The 26034-nt window shown below is 44.1% G+C and overlaps 1 protein-coding gene and 1 long non-coding RNA gene across 10 annotated transcripts in view; both read right to left on the reverse strand.

Moving 5' to 3' along the window:
- The window catches only part of SDK1 (sidekick cell adhesion molecule 1), an 829158-nt gene that overhangs the window by 248909 nt on the left and 554215 nt on the right, over positions 1–26034 (reverse strand). The gene's annotated exons all lie outside the window — the stretch shown is intronic.
- LOC309614479 lies at positions 7066–14911 on the reverse strand. Its single transcript, XR_014236194.1, has 3 exons — positions 13587–14911; positions 7904–13556; positions 7066–7487 (listed from the first exon to the last, which is right to left on the reverse strand). It is a non-coding gene; the product is annotated as an uncharacterized lncRNA (long non-coding RNA).

Below are 26034 nucleotides of genomic sequence, written 5' to 3' on the forward strand. Positions count from 1 at the left end.
CAAATCTGGACAGTGCAAACTATCACTTCAAACAAATGAGCACTAAGGGTGTTTCACCCACTTAGCAATCTGTTGTAGTTTTAAAGCAGCATGGGCACTCAGCTTTCTGCGTGACAGCATGAATAACAGATTTATAGAGAATTTACAGGAAATCCAAAAGTAATGATGGCAAATCTTTAAACAATAGGCACTTCCACCAAACCTCTCCCAAAGCTTCCAATAAGAGGATCCATCTATTTATTTAAAAATTTACCTTAGTGTGTGTTCAATCCATGGAACTACTCATTTATTGGCAGTGAAATGCCCCCACAAGCTTGCACAGAGGGGGAGACAGAACGGAACTGGAGCTAGGACAGTGCTCTCTTTAACCAGCATGGGATCAACCGGCACACAGACGTGGGGCGGAACTCACGGAGGAAGGCAGAGGGGAGCTTAAGGAGCTCAGAGTCCACCCCACATGCCTGAATATAGGCAAGAGTCTTCCCCCAAATTACTTCCCCCCGAAGTGGGAGCTGCCTTTGGTTGAGTCCTTTAAAAGTCTCGCAGATATGTCCATGACACTCTCTCACCCTGTCACATCGCACCCCTTCCCCTCCCCATATCCTCAAGTCCATTCTCGACATATATACACTACCAAATGTAAAATAGATAGCTAGTGGGAAGCAGCCGCATAGCACAGGGAGATCAGCTCTGTGCTTTGCGACCACCTAGAGGGGTGGGATAGGGAGGGTGGGAGGGAGGGAGATGCAAGAGGAAAGAGATATGGGAACATATGTATATGTATAACTGATTCACTTTGTTATAAAGCAGAAACTAACACACCATTGTAAAGCAATTATACTTCAATAAAGATGTTTAAAAAAAAAAAAGTCTCTCAGATGACAAACGCTCCCTTTATTTCTTTGTTTTGAAAATTAAGTACTGCTTGGGAAAGACACATTAGCCTAAAATAACCCCAATTGAAACATGTGGTGGTTACCTGGAAGGAGTCAGTTTTCAGAAAGATGTGGAAATGTAACATAGGGTTAGTAATTATGCTCCCACTTCTAAGTGTTGGTTATTGTTCTGAAAGGCCTTTTAAATATCATTTGGAAAAGCAAAATGTTCATGTGGTACATCCACACTGTTGGATGCCACTCAGCACTAAAAAACACTGAGGAAGCTCTTTATAGACTGATATAGAAAGACCTCCAAGATGTACTGATAAACGAAAAAGCAAAGTACTGAACAGCAAATAGGACATGTTCCTTTTGGGGTAGGAGAGAAGGAAGAAATAAGACTACGCATGCATATTTGCTGTTATTTACATAAAGAAAAATAATGGAATAAAAAAAATAATTCAGTAAGACAGATGCAGGAATCATTTTTCTTTTACAACTAGGCTTTTCTAAGAAATGGCTAAAGATAAGACCTTCTAACTGATGATAAAAATACAAATCAAATATATTTATAAACATACTTTTCTTCTTCTAAACCTGGTACAGAATTTATTTTCCTCAGAGTGTCTTTTCTGATTAATTAATTTCAACCCACTCACTAATTAGCTTAATTTGACATCAATATTTTCAGTTTCCAAAACACTGAAAAACCACATACAGTTTTACAAACATTCTTAAGACCTTTTTATTTATATCTTCTAAATTGGTGCTTCTCGAACCTTCATGTGCACACAAGTCATCTGGGGAGCCTGTTCAAAAGCAGATCCTAAAGCAGCACGTCTGGGTAGAGCTAGCTTGCACATCACTCAGCTCCCAGGTGAAGCCTGTCCTGCTGCCCGCGCTCTGGCAGCAGAGCTCTCACTAGTTAGAAGGAAAAGATCATGCTTTCCAGCACATGGTGAGTTTTCAATACATATCAACCAACTCATTGCTCCTCAGAGTGGAGCTGGCACCTGCAGTACTGACCTCTTCTGGGAGCTGGTTAGAGGGGCAGAGTCTGGGCCATACCCTGGGCCTACCGAATCAGGACCTAAATGCTAAACTCTCTGAGTGATGTGTAAGCTCATTCAATTTGAGAAGCTCTGTGCTAGGTGATCTTACTCTTCAATTAGGATTATTTTCACATGTTTATCAATTACATAAAAGAAAACACGTAAAAATACTCTGTCTTCATGAATGTGACCCAGCAGGAAGTAGTCCTGCTGGGGGTGGAAGGACGCAAGGTCTGGGGCAACTACCAGGGGAAAAGAGGCAGGAGGAAACTTGGGCTGAGTCCGAGGATTTCTGCGCAGCACTGGCATCTCCAGAGATTCTAGAAGCTACCAGACTGGTGGAACTTCAGTCCTGCCTGCAGAGGAGGAAGCAGGTGGAAGGTGGGTTGAGCCTCGGCAAGCTGGGTATGCTGGAAGGTCAAGACAGGACTGATACCACAAGGGAAGGATTAAAATGCGGACACCGTGGTGTGGAGGAAGGAAAGGATGCTAGGAGAGGGCTAACAAATTGGGCAGGAGAGATGAGCTAGATATTGATGAAGTAACAGGGACAAAGGGCAGGAAAAGTGGAAGGGAAGGATGACTATGAACAGAATTAAAGATCCCAAAGGCAGAACATTTTCAGAGATTATAAGGATTACAGCACATTTATTAACTGCTTAGTGTGGGCCAGACTCACTGTGCGTCCATTATCATGTATATTTCTATTGTTCACATTTTGACAGATAAGGAAACAGACTCACAAGGTAGCTTTCCTGCCCAATGTCACAGCACAGAGCTGGATATACACCCAGGGCTTTATGACTAGAATCTGTGCTCTTAACTCCTACCCCATCCTAACCCCAGTGAGGAGGTCCCGGGTGTGGCCACACACAAGCAGCAGAGGTAGAAGTCCATAGAGAGAAGGCTGAGAAATCCTGCAGCCAGAGTGGTCATTTCAAATGCTGAACTCAGGCCAATCTTCCTAGAACCCAGGCTCGTCACACGCAGACGCTGATAACTGCCCCAGGACCTGACGCTTTGAGTCTACACACCCCTACCTTGGGTGGGAGACATTATCATGGTTCACAGTATGTTGAGCTCTCTGCTCCTTCTAGATATAAGGGGAGGATCCTTCTCTTTTCCCAATGAGTTAGGTGTAGGTACCAGTTAGCCATGTATCGATAACTGGTTTTGGCCCATGAAATGTGAGTGGAAGGGATCTACGTCATTTCCAAGCAGATGCATTCAAGCGCCTCTGTGCGACCCCCTGTGCCCCTGCAGTGAAGCTGCGGACACGCCACATCTTAGAGCAGCGACACACCTGACAGCCCGGGTCTGAGCAGCGAGCAGCCTCTTCTCCCACACAGAACCTCTGCTGCACGTGCAACATGAGTGAGAAATAAACTGTGTTGTTTAGGCCCCTGAGACCTTCAGGTTGTCTTTATTGCAGTGTTCCTCTGTCTACCCTGACGGATTCACTTGGCGTCCAAGAACCCCTCTAATCCATTCCCCCCACATAATCCGACTGTATTCTCCACTTCTCCCCAACTTCCCTCCTCAACTCTGGTCATGCTGGTTTCCTCGCACCTGGCCTATGTCTGCTCCTCTGCACCTGGCCCGTATCCACCCCTCCACCCCTCCCAACCGATCTACGAATGACCTCATAGGCCATCTAGTTCCACAGACATCCTTCAAGGGCCAGATCAAATTCCCCCACCTCTGACATTTTCCCTAATCACTCTGACCCCTTCTTCCAAATCCATAAGACCCTCACAGAACACATTACACAAGGTAACACTTCAATAAACATTTTGTTCAAAGGAATTCAGAAGACCAGTTCTGCTGCCTTGTCTAAAAATGCCAACAGAATCCTGAGATTAACCTTCAAAACATCCCTGGGAGTGGGGGAAACAGGGCACTGCTTGTATGTTCCTTATAGGTTAAGGCACAAATCTGGAATGCTCTTCTGGTTGCTGGTCTCCAGAAAAGAAGGGTAGAAAGGTTTGAGAAGGACACACAAAACAGCCAGGGCGATGGCACAGGCGGGGTTGTCTGGTCTGTGAAGGGCACTGCGTTCAATCTGGCAGATGCAGGCTGGGCAGATGGTCACCATCCATAAAACCCTGAAGCCTGTGTACAAGATCAACAGGGACGGCACCATCAAGTCTCAGTAACGAGTGACAGAATTCAGTGGCAAGTCTGGACTTTAAGGACAAATAAGAGGGCAAGTAGAGGCCAACTCTGCCCAGATCATAGTTTGACCAAGAGTGAAGATAAACACAGTGGTTCCTAGCCCATAATAAACTTTTAAGGCAGCTTAGACTCTTTTGAGGAAGACTCCTATATGTCTAGAGTTGACACTGGAAAGGACAGCTATATCTAATGTCTCCTGATGACACTGTGAAAGAGCATCAGATGGGACAGAGAGTTGGGTCCAGCAAGGCAAATTTTATCTTCTTAAAAGAAGTTAGGGCTTCCCTGGTGGCGCAGTGGTTAAGAATCCATCTGCCAATGCAGGGGACACAGGTTCGAGCCCTGGCCCGGGAAGATCCCACAAGCCGCGGAACAACTAAGCCAGTGCACCACAACTACTGAGCCTGTGCTCTAAGCCCACGAGCTACAACTACTGAGCCCACATGCCACAACTACTGAAGTCTGCGTGCCTAGAGCCCGTGCTCCACAACAAACAGAAGCCACCGCAATGAGAAGCACATGCACCGTAACAAAGAGTAGCCCCCGCTCGCCGCAACTAGGGAAAGCCCGCGCGCAGCAACGAAGACCCAACGCAGCCTAAATAAATAAATAAATAAATAAATAAATAAATAAATAAATAAATAAATAAAAGAAAGCAACTTATTATTACTTAAAAAAAAAAAAAAAAGAAGTCACCCTCCACACGGCAGTCTGGCCCAGTGGCTGAGAGGGCACGCAGGGGGAGGTGGGGACACCCCACCTGAGTCTAACTCTCGGCTTCCCACTCAGCTGTGCGAACGTGGACACGTTCCCGACCGTCTCAAAGTCCTAGTTTCCTCATCTGTAAAGTGGAACGATACCTCCTGCCTCAAAGGTTGCTGTAAATGTGAAGATGAAAGGGCACGCGAAGCATGGGATCCAGTCGCAGGTACAGACTGAGGGTGTTTTCAGTGTGAGTTTCTGCACTTCTATCACTGCTGTTGCTGCTGCCGTCATTCTCTGGATTACTGGTCTTTCCGAAGAAAATGTGTCTGCTTCTGCTGCTGGGTAGAACCAAAGGTACATAAAACTGTCTTGCAGCTTTATATTTTTGGACCTGAACTGTTCTTTGCCACTTTTGAGCAGTTTCTTTTTTTTACTAAAAAAAAGTTTCATCATCATAATCAAATAATATTTGCACATGTAGATAAAATGTGCATATATTGATAAAATTAACTTGTGAAAGGTTTTTAATTAAGTCATAGAATTGAGGCATCTTAAACTAAGTAATAGTATTAGCTCACTACAGGGAATTTTATACTGAAAAAGTAAAGAAAAGATCCGTTCAACTATCTAGCGAATTCAGACCAAAAAATCCACTTGCACTTTAATCAACTAGCCTAGCAGCCCTAATGGCTCTGGATACAGTAGATAATGACTATAATTTATGTTAGCTGAGAATTCTATTAATTTTCCTATACCTTTTTTGAAGTTATATCATTAATGGCTATTAATGCTTCCTAATCAAGACAGAGCCAGTCACTGAAACAATTAACCTATTTCTGAAGGTGCAAATAGAAAGATAATTCATCAATTTCCTATTTTTTCCCCCTGCTGCAACACTAGGCTGGCTTTTGTCACTAGATACGCTTCTCCTCAGGACTCACGGCAGCTGCTGTCAGCAATCGAGGACACACAAAGCATGTGTTCGTTTAGAAGGGTCGTTGCTGTAGTTCTGCGGTGAGGAACAGTCATTTGTTAACTCAGGTAAGAGCCTCAGTCACAACCACGATTTCCACCATCTAAAGACATTAAATGAAGCTAGATTCCTGCAAAGAAATACACCTCAAAATCCCATCTACTTATGAAACTAGAGGGTATTGTTTTTACTGCCGAGCAGATCTCTCTACAGTGACCTAAGGCACGTCCAGACAAGCAAGTTGGACAGAACAGCAGAAGATGGCGCAGATGGGGCACTGCCTGTGCCAGCCAGTGGCTGAGCTTCAGCCTGAGCCCTGGTGCACCACACGCCCGCTGAATGACGGTGTCACGGAAAGAGCTCACGCTTGGCCTCCAAGGGCCTTGTGGTTTGTTCCGGCTTTGCTGCCCACTCTCTGACCCTGGCAAGCTTGTTCCCCCCTCCAGCTTCCTCTTACTACAGGAGAAATGGGGCTGCACTGCTGTGAGGACTAGGTGAAAGAACGCATGTAGGTGCTTGTAACAGCGGCTAGCACGCGGTAGGTGCTCAATAAAGCGAGTGCCTCAAAATACCTAACTACAAAGCAGGAGAAAACCTAAAAAGCCCAACATTTACTGGATTAAAAACATTTTTTCCGCTAAGTCATGTGATTGCTTTAGAACGTCATACATTTTTTTAAAAGATTCTCAAATACCAACATGTTTATCACCTTTTCCATATAATGTTTAGTCAGACCTGGTTCATTAAGACCTCAATTTCTGAGCCTCCCAAATCCAAACTATGAAATCTGAGGAACAAAATGGTGTCAGCCCCTACCTGCCCCTCATGCAGAACGTGAGCCGATGGAAACCCGTCGGTGGATGGATCGGGAGCCTGTCTGTGGCCTGAAGCCCAGGGCTGAGGACCCCGCTTAAGTCCTAGGAATGACCAGGCTATCGAGACTGACCTTTATTTAAGTTCAGGTCCCCACAAGTCCTGTGGGAAATGTGGCTTCTGCCTACTCTCTCCTTAAACGGATTAATCCTGAAAGGATTATGGTTCCTGCTTGACATAAGGGGAGAAGTCAAGCAAGTTGGCCTAGCCACCGAGTTACGAGGTGGCTGGGATGGAGGGTGAACCCAGATCTGTGTGACTCCCCAGCCCGTGTCCCTAACCACCACGCCTCACTGCCCCTGAGACACACATGGCTTGCATGTGACAGCCTGTGCTCTAAGGGGTGAGTCTGAAGTCAAAACAATTTAGTGCCATTTGCCTGGAACCAACCCCAGAGCACCATTTGTGGAGCGCCTACTCTTTGCTAGGCCTTAGGCTGCGTGTCTATTCACACATCACCCAGTCACCGCTCGAATCAAGCCTAAGGTTGATGAGGTCACGTCAACCGCATTCCCCGCCTCCGAGGGTTCCTGGGAGCAGCGAAGGGTCCTCTGCTGGCAAGGACAGAGTGCCGCCGACCGGGCTGCTGAGCACCACGGCCGGTGTTCCCTCTGCTGGAACTCGGGCTCCTGTGACCTCCATTCGTGTGTGTTTAAGGAGGCGCTTATTCGGGGTGTGGAGGATCAGAAAAGACGCCGTGACCGTGCAGGGTAGAGCTGATCCACTCCCCCTGCAGAAGCTCCGAATACTCGTCACAGGCTCGTCTCGGGCCCCTGTACTTGAGGACGCCGAAAGGGGTAAGATGTTTGTACCGCTTACTACCGTAAAAACCTCTAAAACAAATAACAGTATGCTAACACATATATATGGAATCTAAGGGTCATGAAGAACCTAGTGGCAAGACGGGAATAAAGACACAGACCTACTAGAGAATGGACTTGAGGATATGGGGAGGGGGAGGGGTGAGATGTGACAGGGTGAGAGAGTGGCACGGACATATATACACTACCAAATGTAAAATAGATAGCTAGTGGGAAGCAGCCGCATAGCACAGGGAGATCAGCTCGGTGCTTTGTGACCACCTAGAGGGGCGGGATAGGGAGGGTGGGAGGGAGGGAGATGCAAGACGAAAGAGATATGGGGACATATGTATATGTATAACTGATTCACTTTGTTATAAAGCAGAAATTAACACACCATTGTAAAGCAATTCTACTCCAATAAAGATGTTTAAAAAAAAAACAAACCTCTAAAACCGCGGAAACTCAAAGGACTGTTGAAAACACAATTCCTAAAAGAGAATTTCCACATCATGAATGGGAAGAGGTGGCGCGATGACGGCCCGGAAGGGAGGAAGTGGAGGTGACGTGTCCGGGCACAGGGAGGCCGCACGGGGGTCCCCTGAGCAGCCGGTACGGCACCCCCCGCGCGGCCTCTCCCAGCGGGCGCTCCGCCCGATCACCTGCTATTCCGAGACAGCGACAGCCCTCAGGCCAACTTCCCTCGCTGTAGAGAGGAGCGGGGTCCTCGTGCCCGAAGAGTCCCTGCAAGGAACGCGGGCCGGCCCTCCCGGGGCCTGCGGGGTGGGACCGCGGGGCGCAGGGAGGCCCCCTCCGCTCCGCCCCATCAGCACCGCCGCCTCGGCGACCGGAGTCGGGCCGCGGGGGCTTCTGCTCAGGGGACACGCCGACGCTTGGAGCGCTGCTGCAGCATCACTGGCCGCCATCCGGCCCTGCTCAGCGTCCCCGCGGCGCCCTTGCCCACGTCTGGTGCCAGCCGTGTTAAGAGAGCGTGAACCGATCTCGAGGGGTCAGTCCTCTGCTGCAGTGACGTCACCGTCCCCAAGGCAAGCGGGGGGCGCCTCCCGTGCTCACCTGGGTCCGAAGGCCCCCGGCCCTGCGCCGCGACACCCGGCTGCTCGCTTTGCTCCGTCCCACGCTCAGGGAGGGCGGGCGGCCGCTGAGCTGCAGCGGGACGGGGCGACAGGGAAAGGCGGCTGACGGACCAGACCTCGAGGGCCAGCCTGGAAGGCAGGATCCGGCGGGTCGTGGAGCGAGAGACAGACCCCAGCTCCTGTCCCCACAAGACCAGCGGGGAAACGACAACGGCCGGAATGCGGAGTGAGATCCAGGAGCTGGGGTCCCGGACAAGGGGGCTGTTTCCGGTGAAGGCCGGCCCCTTCCCCATAAACGGTCACAAACACGGCGGCAAGGAAACAAACATTTTGAGTGGCAAGAGTTATGCCAGACAGGACGAGGGCGATGGGTGAAGAAATTCATTATTATCTTTAGTGCCACTCGGTAAACGTGAAAACTAACACGCCGCCGCTCCCTGCGGGATGGCTGCTGGGACGCTGCAAGCTGATCAACAGAGCGGGGGGACCGCGCGCCGAAGGGGAAGCGCCGCCCCGCCTCGGTCACCTCGGCGCCCCTGGAGAAGCGCCCTGCGCGCTCTCCTCCGTCAGCAACAGGCTGCACGCAACAGAACTGAAAGGGACGTGCCGGCATCGGCCTGCGTCCGCGTGCCTCCCGCTTGCTGCCCGACAGCGACTGTGCGCGTGGCCGGGGTGGCCCGGGAGGCACCGCTGGCCGGGGAGGCTGCACCCTGTCTCCGCGCCCGGCGGACGCCTATCCTGCTGTCCCGGCTGCGGGCCCCTGGTCAGGAAGGGGGCCTCCTTTTTCCGTTCCCACATGCAGAGCATCATTCTGTCCAAGCCAAGCACAACTGAGTGTCTTCCAAGAAATCATCCAGGAGCCAAACTGCACTTTCTAGCACACGTAGCCATCCTCAGCTCCGTCCTGTCGCACACTCCTCACAGGCCACTGCCATCAAGTTGAGTCACTGTGGCTCAGAAACACGTGGGAGCCCCACTTCTCCCCGCCACCGGCATCTCTCACTGCCGCACAGGCCGGCCTCACTGACCCCCTGGCGGAAACGGCAGCTTCCCGGGTCCTGTGAGTCTCTGTGGTTACACGCCCTTGGGTCACCCTGAATGCTGCCATTAAAAAAAATCAAACCCCTGCCCCTAGGTGATTTGAACTCACCCATTTTGTGCTTCTTAAATCCCTATAGAAATTTCCAAAGGAACAAAATAGGGAAATAACTGTATTAATACTGAAAATCAGGATTGCTTCCATCCACAGGAGAGTTTTTGCAAGGTGGTATGAATGAGCCCTGAGGGGGCAAAGGCTTACTGATCTGAATTCCCATCTGCAGAAGAAAAGTCAAAGGGACTCCCACCTCACCCCCTGGGGAACCACGTAAGTGTGGCCAAGGTCAGAATGAGCAGTCTTCATTTTAAAGCATGTGGAGGAACATCTCCTTTATGAAACGGAACACTTCAGGAAATTTCTGAACCACACTGATTCAGATGAGTCAGAAAATCTGAATCGAATAAAAAACTCATTGAGAAGAGTCAATAATATACTATAAATTTGAAAATGGAATAATCTGAGGTCAGGAAAGATTGTTTTTAGATGAGAATACAATTGCCAAAATTAAAAATGCAATAGAAGCCCAGAAGAACAGATCAAAATAGTGCATAAAACCAAATCAGTGAATTTGGCTGGGATTGAGAGTTCTTCCTAGAATTCAGAGAAGACAGATTAAACGAGCTAGGAGGAGAAGAAAAGCAAAACGAAGACTGATCCAAGGGCTCCACTATAAGCACAATAGAAATTCCAGATGGCAGAAGTAGAGTCAGTGAAAGAAAAATGTTAATCACGTTAACAGTGTGGAAAAAATTCCCTGACGTGAACACAGAAGATCTGCATCTTCAAAAAAAAAAAAAGGGCTTCCGGAGTACCAGGAAAGAGAGAGCCACTACAGTCATGTCTCAGTAGAATGCTGGAGCTTCATGGAGAAACAAAACTTACAAGAGTCAAGATAGATAAAGCAAGGTATCAACCCAGAGGAAACAAAAACGAAAACCAAAAACCTCCAGACTTCTTCTCTACAACATTAAATGCTAGAAGAGGATGAAGTGACATCTACAGAGTTTTAGTGGAATCAAATTGTATCGCAAATATCCTAAAGATGTCAATCACGGGCCATACCTTTCTCAAGGAATCTGACAGTTTTATTCCATGTCACACCCAGTGGTTTTCTGGTAAACATTTAGCAGCCAGCCCCGATCTGCAGTGTTCGCCAATGACTCCCACCCTGGCATATCTCAGGCTACGTGTACGCCTACAGCCAGCACTCACCAGCACAAGACTGACTGAAACCCCACCCTCAAGCCCCCGACCCAAGGCTGCCCCAGGTTAACAGGCCAGGACTATAATGGGTAGGAATCTGGCCATCAGACTTACCTTCTCAGGAATTGTAGCAAAGAAACGGAGATGACTGTCAGCCACTGAATCTGAGCGGTCATGATGTAAAATTGAGTCTGCTGGCAGAAGAAGTAAGCCAAACAGGCCGGTGAAGCAGAGGAGGGAGCCAAGAGGCCCAGAGGAGCAGAGACGAGGCCCGGCGGTTCCTGAGGAGCTGGAACGTGCTTTGGATCCAGGGAGTTTGTACTTTCAGTTTCTCAGGAGGCCTGGAGGTATCTTGTTCTCGAGCTCCATGAGATTCCCTCATTCCTTTTGTTCACAAGAACCCCATTTTCACACTGGAGCCAGCAGGTTTTTATGGGTTTCTATTTCTTGCAATTAAAAAGCTCTACTAGAACACCCTTAAAATAACAGCTCCACTTCTAGGAATTTAGGGTGAAGAAATAATTTTGATATTCACATAGATGTAGCTAAAAGGATATTCATCATTCTGTCTATAATGGTGAAAATCTGGAAACAATCTAAATGTCCAATGATTGAGAATTAGGTTGATGAATCATGATGCTTACTTAAAAAAAGAACACTAGGCAGCTATTTAAAATGATAAGGTAGATAGCTAATATTGTATAAGTAATAAGATATTAAGTGAACAAGTTTATAAAATAGTACATAATGATCTGATTTCACTAAAAATGTCTATTTTTTATTTGTATGAAACATATACAGGCAGACCTTGGAGATATTGCTGGTTTGGTTCCAGACCACCACTATAAAGGGACTATCACAATAAAACAAGTCACATGAATCTTCTGGTTTCCCAGAGCATATGAAACATAGTTATGTTTACGCTATGCTGCAGTCTATTAAGTGTACAATAGCATTATGTCTTAAAAACAATGTAATACCTTAATAAGAAAATACTTTATTGCTTAAAAATGCTAATCATCACGTGAGCCATCAGCAAATTGCAACCTTTTTGCCGGTGGAAGGTCCTGCCTCGATGTGGATGGCTGCTGACTGATCAGGGTGGTGACTGCTGAAGGTGGGTGGCGATCTCTTAAAATGAGACAGCTAAGAAGTTTGCCGCACTGATTGATTTCCTTTCACGAAGGATTTCTCTGTAGCCTGCAGTGCTGTTTGACAGCGTTTTACTCAGAGCAGAACTTCTTTCAAAATTGGAGTCAATCCTCTCAAAGCCTGTTGCTCCTTTATCAGCTAAGCTTGTGTACTGTTCTAAATCCTTTGTTTCACTGCAACAATCTTCACAACATCTTCACCAGGAGTAGATTCCAGCTCAAGAAACCACTTTCTTTGCTCATCCATAAGAAACACCTCCTTATCCGTGAAAGTTCTGTCATGAGATTACAGCAATTCAGTCCCATCTTCAGGCTCCACTTCTAATTCTGGTTCTCTTGCTGCCTCCACTGCATCTGCAGTTATTTCCTCCACTGTAATCTCGAACCTCTCAACGTCATCCGTGAGGGTTGGTATCAACTTCTTCTAAACTCCTGTTACTGTTGATATCTTGACATCGTCCCATGAATCAGGAATGTTCTTAATGGAATCTAGAATGGTGACTCCTTTCCAGAAGGTGTTCAATTGACTTTGCCCAGATCCATCAGAGGAATCACTATCTGTGGCGGCTACAGCCTTATGAAATGTATTTCTTAAATAATAAGACTTGAAATTTGAAATCCCTCCTTGATCCATGGACTGCAGAATGGATGTTGTGCATGAAACTGGCATGAAAACATGAATCTCACTGCACATCTCCGTCAGAGCTCTTGGGTGACCAGGTGCGTTGTCTGAGCAGTAATATTTTGAAAGGATTCTTTTTTTCTGAGCAGTAGGTCTCAACAGTGGGCTTGAGATATTCAGCACATCACACTGTAAACAGATGTGCTATCACCCAAGCTTTGTTCTTCCACTTATAAAGCACGTGCAGAGTAGATTAATTATAATTCTTTTTTTTTAAATGATACAAATGAGCTTATTTATTTATTTATTTATTTTTGGCTGTGTTGGGTCTTCGTTTCTGTGTGAGGGCTTTCTCTAGTTGCGGCAAGCGGGGGCCACTCTTCATCGCGATGTGCGGGCCTCTCACTATCGCGGCCTCTCTTGTTGTGGAGCACAGGCTCCAGACGCGCAGGCTCAGTAGTTGTGGCTCATGGGCCTAGTTGCTCTGCGGCATGTGGGATCCTCCCAGACCAGGGCTCGAACCCGTGTCCCCTGAATTGGCAGGCAGATTCTCAACCGCTGCGCCACCAGGGAAGCCCAATAATTCTTAAGGGCCCTAGGGCTTTCGGATGGTAATTGTCTTCAACTTAAAGTCACCAGCTGCTTCAGCCCCTAACAAGAGAGTCAGCCTGTCCTTTTAAGCTTTGAAGCCAGGCAATGACTTTTCCTCTCTTGCTATGAAAGTCCTAGATGGCATCTACTTCCAATGTAAGGCTGTTTCACCTACATTGAAAACCTGTTGTTTACCGCGGCCACCTTCATGAATTATCTTACCTGGACCTTCTGGATAACTTGCTGCAGCTTCTACGTCAGCACCTGCTGCTTCACCTTGCACTTTTATGTTATGGAGGTGGCTTCTTTCCTTAAACCTCATTAAACCAACCTCTGCTGTCTTCAAACTTTTCTTCTGCAGCTTCCAAACTTTCAGACTTTTCTTCTGCAGCTTCCTTACCTCTCTCAGCCTTTATAGAATTGAAGAGAGTTAGGGCCTTCCTCTGGATTTGGCTTTGGCATTAAGGGAATGTCGTGGCTGGTTTGATCTTCTGTCCAGACGACTAAAACTTTCTCCATATCAGCAGTAAGGCTGTTTTGCTTCCTTACCATTTGTGTGTTCACTGGAGTAGCACTTTGAATTGACTTTAAAATTAAAGCAAGAGGTGCAAGAGGCCTAGCTTTTGGCCTTTCTCAGTGTTTGACATGCCTTCCTCACTGAGCTTAATCACTTCTAGCTTTTGATTTAAAGTGACAGAGGTGCCACTCTTCCTTTCACTTGAACTCTTAGAAGTGACTGTAGGATTATTAAGTGGCCTAATTCCAATACTGTTGTGTCTCGGGGAACAGGGAAACCCGAGGAGAGGGAGAGAGATGGGGGAACAGCCGATCAGTGGAACGGTGAGAACACACACAGCGTTTATCAGTTAAGTTTGTTGTCTTATGTGGGTGTGGTTCGTGGTGCCCCCAAGCAATTACAATAGTAACATCAAAAATCACTGATCGCAGATCACCATAACACATTAATAATAATGAGAAAGTTTCAAGCTAGAAAGTCATACAAGACACTTCCCTCTCTTTAGCCCCATAAATTAGTGTATCATAAATCCTGCTGACTCTACATTCTCCCCCAAACTCACAAGTATGATCCCTTCCCTCTACCCTCTTTGCCACTCGTAGTGCAAGCCCTCGTGTTATCTCATCCGACATACTGCAAAAGCCTTCTTCCAGTTTGCCCACGTGCTGCAGCCAGCATGGTCTTAAGACGCTCACAGCGCTGAAGTGCTGAATGAGTTACCACGACCCACGGAGTAAAGTCCAAAAGTCTCAGTATGCACAGCACGATCTTCCCACATTGACCCCCAGGCCCATATTCCATCACCTCCCTGAACACAAACTGGCCGCCAGCCATGGCGGAGTGACTGCCATTCCCGGGGTGTCTTCCCCGCCTCTGCAGGCGGCTCCCTGCCAGCACCGTCCTTTCGCCCGGTCCTCCCCACTGCTTCCTTTTCATCCTGAAAGGCTCAGCGAACTGTCCTCTCCTCGGTAAAGCTTCCTCAGAACTGGCACCCCCTCAGGCTAACTAGGGGCCCCCCTGTGACCTCAGAGCCCCTGGGGCTTGCTCTAGTGGTCACTAGCGCTGATCACCTGTCTAACTGTGGTTCTGCTTGGTCTCTTCCCGGGAGGACTGAGGCCTCTCTGAGGTCCAGTCTGCGTCTGGGATGTGAGGCGTGTGCGCAGCCCGGGTCTCGTGCAGTCTCTGACGTGCAGCGGGTCCCAGTGAATGACACCGTGAGGTCCTCGACTAGACTGTAGGTCCCGTCGAATCAGCAGCCCCTAGCCACCCCACAGGGCCCAACGCGACAGCACACTCGCCATCAGGTGACCACTCAGACTCTTTAAGTGCTCTGAAAGCCGGTGCTGTGCTCAGAGGCTGACTCCATGGGGGAGAAACACATGCGGATGGTCAACGCCTTGACGTGATCAGTGCTCTCTGCTAACTCTCTCAGTTCACCAGCAAGAGTGAGAAAGCCACTCTAGCTCCTCTGCCCCCCACTCCTCCCCCTCCAGCTGCCCTCCGTTCTGTCCTCACTGGATGGGTGGGGAGGGTCGGGCACGTGACCCGTCTCTGCTTCTCGACCTGCAACTTCCGGGGGGCCCCCTGGCCTCAGCAAAGACAAAATCCGATGTGAAGGCAAGGTGCACACCTCCGGGCCGCACAACCAGCCGTTCACCCTAGGTCTTGCCTCTCTGCAGATGAACTAACCGTCCATTGGTCACTGACACACATCATTATGTCCCGGGGAGGGAAGGTTGACTCTCAGGATCTGCTAGGAACCCTGGGTTGTTTGGTTTGTTAGGCAAGGCAGGGAGAAGGTAAAAGGGAGTAGAGGGAGGTGAGGCGCCAAAGACAAATCGTGTGAGATGGAATATCGTTAATAATAGTAATTATATTAGTGATAGCTTGAATTATTCATATTTAGTTAATAGTCATTATATTAGCATTGATAGTAATAGTTATGAACTAATGGGCTAATGATGATTGCACTGAATGTTGTAATAATAATGGATAGAAGAATAATTCTATGCCAACAGATCAATCTGAAAAGAAGTAGAATATAACACTGTAAGTGGTACAGATGTATTCATGAGAAAAAGGGTGTGAGAAACCACGTATGTGGAAAATTATTAGAGGATAGATTGGGCCAGCTAAAAAAGGAAGGCTTTCGGTAGAACTGATATCCAATGTCCTTTCCTACAGACAAACTTGAGTAACCCACAGATGCTTCCCGAGTGTTCCCAGACAGCATGGTGTGGAGATGGGGGACACAGGGGCCCCCGCTACTTCTGGGGTTCCCAGTCGTCCCCTGAGTTTGGGCTGGGAAGGCAGTGCCTGAGGCAGCTGATCTGAGATACAGTCAAGGAAAATATTGCCGTGATCTCTGCCTAGAAGGGAACTCCTACAAAACTATGGATTCCTCAGGAGGCCCATGAAACTGAGTTTCCTGGGCCCTGAAACAGAAAACTAGAATTAAAAAAGAAGCTGTTTCTGCTTTATTGAGATTTTGCTCAGAATCCCTGAGCCCTAAATCTTCTCATCTTCCAATGGTGACCATATACCCTGAGTGCAGGAAGAGGGGTGTGTGTGTGTGTTTGTGTGTGTGTGTGTGTGTGTGTGTGTGTGTGTGCAGAAAACACCGTTGGGGCAGACCTTCATAGTGGCCCAGGGAGGCTTCAGACCAGGATGGTAGCACCAGTGTGACAGAACAGTGCAGTCAGTTAATACTTTTTCGTGACCTTGGAAAGCTCAGGCACCTTCCAGAATGCTAAGGAAACAGATTCCCTGGCCAGAAGAATCTGGCCTCTTGAGGCAATACTCTGCAGCATGCAGCGAATGTTGCATGTGAATTCTCCAACACAGAGAGCCTTTATAGACAGAATACGGCTTTTAAAATGTGCCTCACAAGAGACAATTTTGAACAGAGTATTGTGCTGTGGCAATGTGGCAGCACAGCAGAATAATGTTTTTGTCTCATCTCTCTTTGAAATGTTCCGGTTGTCTCTCTGCTGAGGCTCTGTGAGCTGCAGAGAGAACAGAGGTACCGAGCTCTGCACATTCCACCGGAAAATAATGCGACTGTCTGCTGATGCAGCAAGAGGGGAAACATCGTACACTGTGTCATTGTTTTCCCTGCAAAGAAACACAATGCTTCCACATCGGCATCACCAAAAAGTTAGCAGTCCCTTCAGATGGCCTTTCAATCCACGGGCGCTTTTATTATTTTTATACATTTTCAATGAACCTTACCCTCGGCCTCTGCTTCTTCTCCTATAAAAGATTTACTTCCCCCTGGGTGTCGACGCGTAATGATCCTTAGTGCTCATTTATGTTTTCAAGGCTGTGTTTCAAGCCTGTTGCATTTAACGTTTATCCAAAAGAGGCTGATTTATGTTTTAAGGGGGACTTTACTTTAAGCAAGTGAGGTATACAAAAAGATAAAGCCAAAGATCATGTGCATTAAGAGAGGATTCTTTAATCATCGAGCTTCTCTGTAGTAAATTTTAAAATATTTGTACTTAGAAAGTGTGTATTTGTTTGAAACCTCACCTTGCACAGCGCATACAGAACAAATCCATCTGCACACACTTGATGCCTGGAAGACACTACACCAGGCTCTGTGGGGACCACACAGATGGTCCCTGCCCTCCAGGCGTTTCCCAGGCTTATCATCTCCGGGAGGGCTGGGGACACACTGAAGTATTAAGGGTCAATCAGTGCTGTCAGTGGCCGTGCCACCCTCAGGAGGCCACAACACGAGGATCAAGGCCCGTGCCCGCTCCACCAGCTGCCCCTAACACAGTCCACAGCGCCACCCACAGAGTAGCTGGAGCACCGGCCCAGGGCCAAAGCAGGATTAAGACTAGAGGCCGTCGGGTCACCACCTGAGAGCTTGAGAATGCAGCCAAACTGGAGGACAGCAGAGGCAGACATGGAAGGAAACCCAGTCCGAGAAGTCAAGCATGCGGGTACAGCTGTGTCCGAAGACAGTCTGCCCCTGGACCCCTCCATTACCTGTGCCAAGAAATTCCCTATTCATTTGTACAGCCGGTTCCAGGAATAAATAACCTTCAGGGGAGCCAGGAGGAAAATGGGCCAAGAGGCACAGTCAAAGGGGCCACCTTCCTAATCTCCTTCCCGCCCCCCGTCCACCTGAGTAGAGAAAGACCATCTAGATGTGGCTTCACTTTCATCTCCTGACAGACCATCCTAGAACCCCAAGATTACCTATGTTGGTGGAAAGAACACCTACAGATGCAGGGGACTTCAACCCGTGCCTTTCAAATATGGCTTATTCCTTCTTTATTCGAAGGCATCCAAAAAATGATTTCTTTTCCTCCTGAATCCCCCAAAGAATGCTGCCTTTTCCTTACCCCTGCTCTAGAGACCAGGGAAAACACAGGTAAAACACAACTATGTATTCTCTTACAGAAGAGCATGATTTCCTCTTTGACATCAAAAATATATTAAAAGTGATTTGGAGGGAGAAGACAACTATCGCTATAAGCTTAGGGGTGATAAGCAGCTGAGACGACCAGATGCCAGAGTTCTTAAAGGAAGGAAGGGATTGTTAATGGCCAGTTGTAGCAGACGGACTAAGGGTCAGAACACCCTGACACGTCCACCACACGCTTTAGGGGTCGTTCCCCTAAAGTCACGATGTTGTTTCCATGTGACCCACCCTTTCTGCTCACAGCTGACTGGGCCGTGGGTGGGCATCTGGCCAGCAGTCTATGAAGGGACCTGCCAGTGTCACCTGGGCACAAGGTCACGGTGGGGAACTAGACCAAGAAGATCTTCACCTGGATTGGGTGACTTCCCTCAAACCCTGCCTTCCTTATTTCCACATGGACCTGAGCAGTGAATTCTCTGTCACTCTCTGGAACCCAAATGAGTGTTTCATCTGGGTTAGAAATCCAGTTCCACGGACATTCCATGCTTCTTCTATCACAGCCTTCACCACACTGCACTGTAATCTTCTCTCTCTGCCTCTGTTTCCCTCACTAGGACCCACGTCTTATCTCACTGATAGCACAGAATCGAGTGTATTGTAGACACTCAATACATGTTTAAGTAAAGGAAAGCTAAGCAGCAGAGAAGTGATGAGAAAGGCCAGGGGATAACTGTGAAGCAGGAATGAATATAGCGCTAATTCAGCATCACCCCAAGCCCTAAACAAACAAACCACCCCTCCTGAAATAAGAATAAAAGAACGAGCAGTATGTACACAAGCACTCGCTCAATCAGATTACTGTAGTTCCACAGAAAATCACATTGGATGCACATGGTAATATGTAACAGTAACTGGGCGATTCCAGAGCTACAAAGTATTGGTCTTAACCCTGAATATCGTGTTAACCTAGACAGAGGAAGCTTGCTAGAAGACCCTCACTATCTCTGCTGTTTGAGTGCTACATCTTTTGTGATTTATTTTATTTTGCTAAGAATATATTTAAAAAACATAAAATTACCATATGATGCAGCACGTCCACTCCTAGGTGTAAACCCCAAAGGATCGAAAACAGGGACTAAAACACACAGTGAGTGTTCACTGTAGCACTATTCACAACAGCAGAGAGGTGGAAACAACCCAAAAGCATATTGACAGGTGAATGAATAAACAAGTGGTGGGACGTTCATTCAATACAATAGTATTTAGCCAAGAAAAGGAATGAAGTTCTGATATATGCTACAATGTGGATGAACCTTGAAAACATTATGCTAAGTGAAATAAGCCAGATACAAAATGACAAATATTGTATGATTCCACTTTGATGAAATATCTAAAATATGCACATTCATTGAGATAGAAGGTAGATTAGAGGTTACCAGGAGTGGTGGGGGAGGAGGGAATGGGGAGTTAATGCTTAATAGGTATAGAGTGTCTGTCTGGGGTGATGAAAATATTTTGGAATATTATTAATGCCACTGAATTGTACACTTAAAAATGGTTAAAATAGCAAGTTTTATGTTATACATAGTTTACTACAATAAAAAATCTATTTAAAGTTTTTTTTAAAGATCTATTTTTTTTTAAGATCTATTTTAAAGATCCAGCAATCCCACTCCTGGGCATACATCCAGAGAAAAACATGGTGTCAAAAGATACATGCACACAATGTTCACTGCAGCACTGTTTACAATAGCCAAGTCATGGAAGCAACCTAAATGTCCATCAACAGATGAATGGATAAAGAAGATGTGGTACATATACACAATGGAATATTACTCAGCCATAAAAAAGGATGAAATAATGCCATTTGCAGCAACATGGATAGACCTGGAGATTATCATACTAAGTGAAGTAAGTCAGACAGAGAAAGACAAATATCATATGATATCGCTTATATGCATAATCTTAAAACAAAAAGGATACAAATGAACTTATTTACAAAACAGAAACACACTCACAGACTTAGAGAACTGAAGTTATGGTTACCAGGGGGAAGGGTGGGGGAGAGGGATACCTTGGGAGTTGGGGATTGACATGATGCACACGCTGCTGTATTTAAAACAGATAAGAAACAAGGTCCTACTGTACAGCACAGGGAACTCTGCTCAGTATTTGTAATAATCTAAATGGGAAAAGAACTTGAAAAAGAATAGATACATGTATAGGCATAATTGAATCACTTTGCTGTACACCTGAAACTAACACAACATTGTTAATAGACTAAGCTCCAATGTAAAATAGAAATTAAAAAAAATACCTATTTAAAGATTTCTGATTTTAGCTACCTGGCAGAGTGAGCTATCATGGACCCATTCCTGCTATAAGCACATAATGTTCTAGGTGAAATATAAGAAAGAAATTTAAAATGCAGAGCTAAGCCTGATAGAAAAAAAGAAGACAATTAGTATATGCCAGAAAATAAGAAATATCAAAAAGACAAAGAAAAGTTACTTGTGTTTTGTAGGACTCCTTAATCTGAAAAATTAATTTAAACCATTTCCAGAACAATGAAACCAGTGGGACAATGACACACACAATGCAAAAACATTCCATAATAACACTTCCACAATTCATGAATAGGAGAATTAAGTACTAATGAAGATGAGCTCTCACACACACAAAATACAGCCACCATCAGGAAGAGTCAGTATATTCAAAAATCAGCTTTACACCCCCTGAACGTGAGGCAAGAGAGTAATTTGAGAGAGCCTATAAAATAAGAAAGTTTCAAATTATTAAACATAAAAGAAAAAATGGAAATTCTAACAAAATAATAAAATATTATGAAAAGAAAAGGCCGATTTAAAAAGTAGCAAATAGAACTTCTCCAAATGAAAAATATTGTCATTGAAATTAAAAATTCAGAGGTGAGGATAAATATCAGTAAGACAGAGCTAAAGTGAAAATAATCTAATGGAAGAGAGATCAAGAAAATTTCCCAGAATATAGCAAAGACAGAAGAGATAGAAACTATGAAAATGAGGCTTAAGAGAAAGTAAGGTAAAAGAAGAAGGTTCAATATATGTTTAAATAGGAGTTCTAGAAAGAGAGACTACAATAAGAAAAAGAAAAACAATGTCCATGAAAAAAAAACCCTAAGAATTTTGGAATTGATAAAAGACGTGATTCTTCAGACTTAAGAAACGTAGTGTATCTTAAGCAGGAGGAAATAAACTACCTAGTGAAATGGCAGACAGCAAATGCGATGGGAAAAATCTTAAAAACAACCATAGAGAAAGATTACCCACAAAAGAATAATTGAACTGGCAGGAGATTCCTTATCGGAAAAATAAGGTGGCTAAAGAAAATGGAATAATAGCATCAAGGGGTTGAAAGAAAATAAACTATCAACCTAGAACTTTATTCACATCCAGACTTCATTCAAGACTGAAGGGAAAATCACCCCCAACGATACCCAAACATATGCACAAATATTCATTGTGGCATTACTTATAATAGAAAAATAATGAAAATAATTTAAATGTCAATATACAGGAGACTGTAGAATAAACTATGGTACAATGAATTTGTAGCTGCTGTAAAAAAGGAATGGTGAAGGTTTTTACGAATTGATTTCCAGGATATTAACTGAAAACAAAGCAAGGTGCTCATTAATATATAAAAAAATGCTTAGGTTTTTATTGATATAATTCGTATACCATAAAAGTCACCATTTTAAAGTGCACAATTGAGTGGTTTTTATTATCACAAGGTTCTGCAACAATCAATACTACCTAATCCCAGAAACCACAAAACTCCTAGAAGAAAACATAGGCAGTAAGCTCTTCAGCATTGGTCTTAGCAATATTATTTTGCATATATCTCCTCAGGCAAGGGAAACAAAAGCAAAAATAAACAAATGGGACTACATCAAACTACTAAAAAGCTTTTGTACAGCGAAGAAAACTATCAATAAAATGAAAAGGCCACCTACCGAATGGGAGAAGGTATATGTGAACTATATATCTGATAAGGGGTTAATATTCAAAACATGCAAAGAACTCAGAGGATGCAACTTCAAAATAACAAATAACCCAATTTAAAAATGGGCAGAGGACCTGAATAGACATTTTTCCAAAGAAGATATACAGATGGCCAACAGACACATGAAAAGATGCTCAACATCCCTAGTCATCAGGGAAATGCAAATAAAACCCACAATGAGGTATCACCTCACACTTGTCAGCACAGCTATTACCAAAAAGACAACAAATAATAATTGTTGTAGAAGGTGTGGAGAAAAGGGATCTGTCATGCACTATTGGTGGGAACATAAAGTGGTACAGCCTCTGTGGAAATTGGTACGGAGGTTCCTCAAAAAATTAAAAATACAACTACCACACGATCCAGCAATTCCACTTCTGGGTATTTTTCTGAGGAAAAAAAGCCACTAATTTGAAAAGACATATGTACACCTATGTTCACTGCAACATTATTTACAATAGCCAAGATGTGAAAACAACCTAAGCGTCCACTAATAGACAAATGGATAAAGAAGATGTGTTATTTATGTAAAATGGAATATTAGTCATAAAAGGGGTGAAATCCTGCCATTTGCCACAATGTGGATGCACTCAGAGGGTATTATGCTGAGTGAAATAAGTCAGAGAATGACAAATACCATATGATTTCACTCAGACGTGAAATTAAAAAAATAAAATAAAACAGAAACAAACTCACAGATACAGAGAACAAACAGGTGGTTGCCAGAAGGGAGGGGCTTGGGGCATGAGTGAAATAGGTGAGGGAGATTAAGAGGAACAAACTTCCAGTTACGAAATAAATGTGTCATGGGGATGAAATGTCCAGCATGGGGAATCTAGTCCAAATATTGTAAGAACTTTTTAAGGTGATGGATAGTAACAAGACTTATCGTGGTGATCATTTGGTAACATATAGAAATATCGAATCACTATGTTGTGCCCGTGGAGCTAACACCATTGCAGGTCAATTATATTTTGATATAAGCAAACAAACAAACACTTTGTCCCTTTTAAAATTAGGTTATTTGTACTTTTATTGTTGAATTGTAAGACTTCTTTACCTATTCTGGACAACAGACTTTACCAGACATATGACTTGCAAATATTTTCTCCCATTCTGTGGTACATGCTTATTATTGCAAAAAGAAACACAGAAAGGATATAACAGAAACTTAGAAAAATGGCTGTTTATGGGGCATAGCTGAGAATGGAGTACGATGTAGAGATTAGGAAACAGGATTGGGCTTCTCTGAGTGTATATTTTCATGGAGTTTTAACTTTTGAACTATGCTAATGATTTACATATCCAAAAATATATTACTAAATCAACAGAGATAGAAAATTTTCCTACAGTTGATTCAGACAGAAACTAATCAACCTAACTCTACATCAAATAGATAATTATAATATGCATAAGAAAAAAAAAGAATTAATCCAAGAAAGTTTGGAACCCAGTAACTGATTGTAGCTCTCAATGGGATATCTATTTTTTTAAAAATTTTTATTGGAGTGTGGTTGATTTACAATGTTGTGCTAGTTTCAGGTGTAGAGCAAAATGCATCAGTTATACATATACATATATTCACTCTTTTTTTTTATTAGATTCTTTTCCCATGAGGCCATTACAGAGTATTGAGTAGGGTTCCCTGTGCTGTGCAGCAGGTTCTTATTAGTTATCTATTTTATATACAGTAGTGTGTATATGTCGATCCCAATCTCCCAATTTATCCCTCCCTCCTCAGTGGGAATATCTTTTATGCACACACACAAAAAAACCTAGAAAGAAATCCTGAATTGTACTTAATGACTTTAAAGTAGGTAGTGGTATTAGTATAGCAATGGCAAACAGTTTAGTGTGAATTATAGAATTGAGAAAATAAATAAATATATTAATTTTGTTGGAAATCAGTGCTCTCACTGTGGGATAAGGGAGATACAAATATGTAATGCGGGGAGGGGAGAAAGAACCCTGTGATATCAGTACTAAATTGAAATTCAGAAGTGCCAGTATAAGTGCATGATTTTATATATAACTTACATATATAATATATAAAAATATAAACATATTTTTTCAGTGGATAGAGGAAGGAGATACATATATCCCTTATATAATATGTCTTATATTATTATATATCTTATATTATTATATATATCTTATATATCTCCTTGCTCTGTCCACTGAAAGAGCTTAAAAGCAATAATACCTCAGTAGTAATGAGCACACCTAGTTCCCAGGTCTTGGTTTCTAAATACCACCATACTCTACTTAAAGGAACCATGCCTCTTGGAACCTTGGCTGATTCCAGGGCCGTGGGCAGGGAAAATACAAGGTGAGCACCTGTTGTGCCAGAAGGTGAGAAACTCTCAAAATCAGATGAGAACATGTCGAAAGGATATAGGACACACTTTGAATGGACCCTCGCCAGCCAAATGTGGAACAATTTGAGCATCAGAATGAATAACTGAAGGATTATATAACATGTTAAATTAATACAGAGAGCACATGAGTCCGTTCTAAAAAATTTTTTAAAGGGCGGAGGTATGGAGAAGGAAAAGCAGTTCTTTACAGAAGAATGCTAACTTTAAAAACATAGAATGGTAGAAGCTTAAAAAATCACTAGCATTTGACTGAAGCAAGAGTCATCAATAAATGTTAAAACCATTGGGAAACAGAAGAGTCACATAGTTTCAAAGTATTGCCACACAGATTTTTAACTAATTACAAAGGAAAAAAAAATGCATCTTTACATGTGGAAAAATCTGTTGGCCTCCATTTAACCAAATAATCCCTTAATCAAAAATCATCAATAATGAGACAAACAGACATCCAGTGCCCCCTGATGTGGTGCACTGAGAAGGGCATAATATCACCAAAATGTTTAACCTGAATCTAATAAAGATAAAACAATCAGATAAACTCAAGACTGAAGAACATTCTACAAAACAACTAGTCTGGAGTTTTCAAAAATGTCAATGTTGAGTTGAACAAAAGTCCAGGAACTCTTAGATTAAGGATATGGAGATGAAGAGGACATGAGAACTAACGCAATGAATAATCGTTAATTGGATGCCAGAACAGAAAAGAGCTATGAAGTTCTTTATGGTTATAATAAGGGACATTTGGATATGAACTATATACTAGATAATAGTGCTAAATCAATGTTAAAATTTAAAGAGTGATATTTCTACTGTGATTGTGGAGGAGAACGTTCCTACTTACAGTTGATAGGTGTCGGAGTATCGAGGGGGAATAGCGCGACAGATTTTTCAGATGCTTTAGTCTAACATAAGTGTGTGTGTGTATGAAAGAGAGAGAAAGCATCAGTGGAAAACACTAAGAATCTGTAAATCTAGGTGAAGGGTGTAAGATACACATTTTATCATCTTACATTTCTGCAGGTTACAATTTTCCAAAATAAAAGTGGGAGAACCAAAGAGTGAAATGAAATAAAGATATTTTCAGACTTTCAGTAGAAAATGACTTCTGAAGACAGTACTTGTGTAAGAAGGATACCAAACCCAGGAGGAGGGGGGTGGCAGAAGAAATGATGAGTAATCTAAATAAGCACTAACCGGGAAAAGGAATTTTGTGTCATTATTATAACTTACTTGGGGATTAAAAACAAGACAGAATCCATACAGGAGGCCACACAGACGTGAGATGTGGAGGAGAAGTTGGCCGGTACTGAAGTCGGTCCCCTTCTGTTTAGAACATGCTGCCTGATCTCCGTTAGGTCAGTTATGCCTGTTAGATATTTGAGGGTAACCACTATAAAATGGAAATCTTTATGTAAATTTAAAAATACACAAATTCTATATTCTATAGAATCTGGGGGAAGTAAATGTGTAAGAAAATAGGAAAACGCGCATTAGAAGGAGTAAC

The sequence above is a fragment of the Balaenoptera borealis genome (assembly GCF_965194805.1).
Source record: "Balaenoptera borealis genome assembly, chromosome: 16".
Taxonomy (NCBI): domain Eukaryota; kingdom Metazoa; phylum Chordata; class Mammalia; order Artiodactyla; family Balaenopteridae; genus Balaenoptera; species Balaenoptera borealis.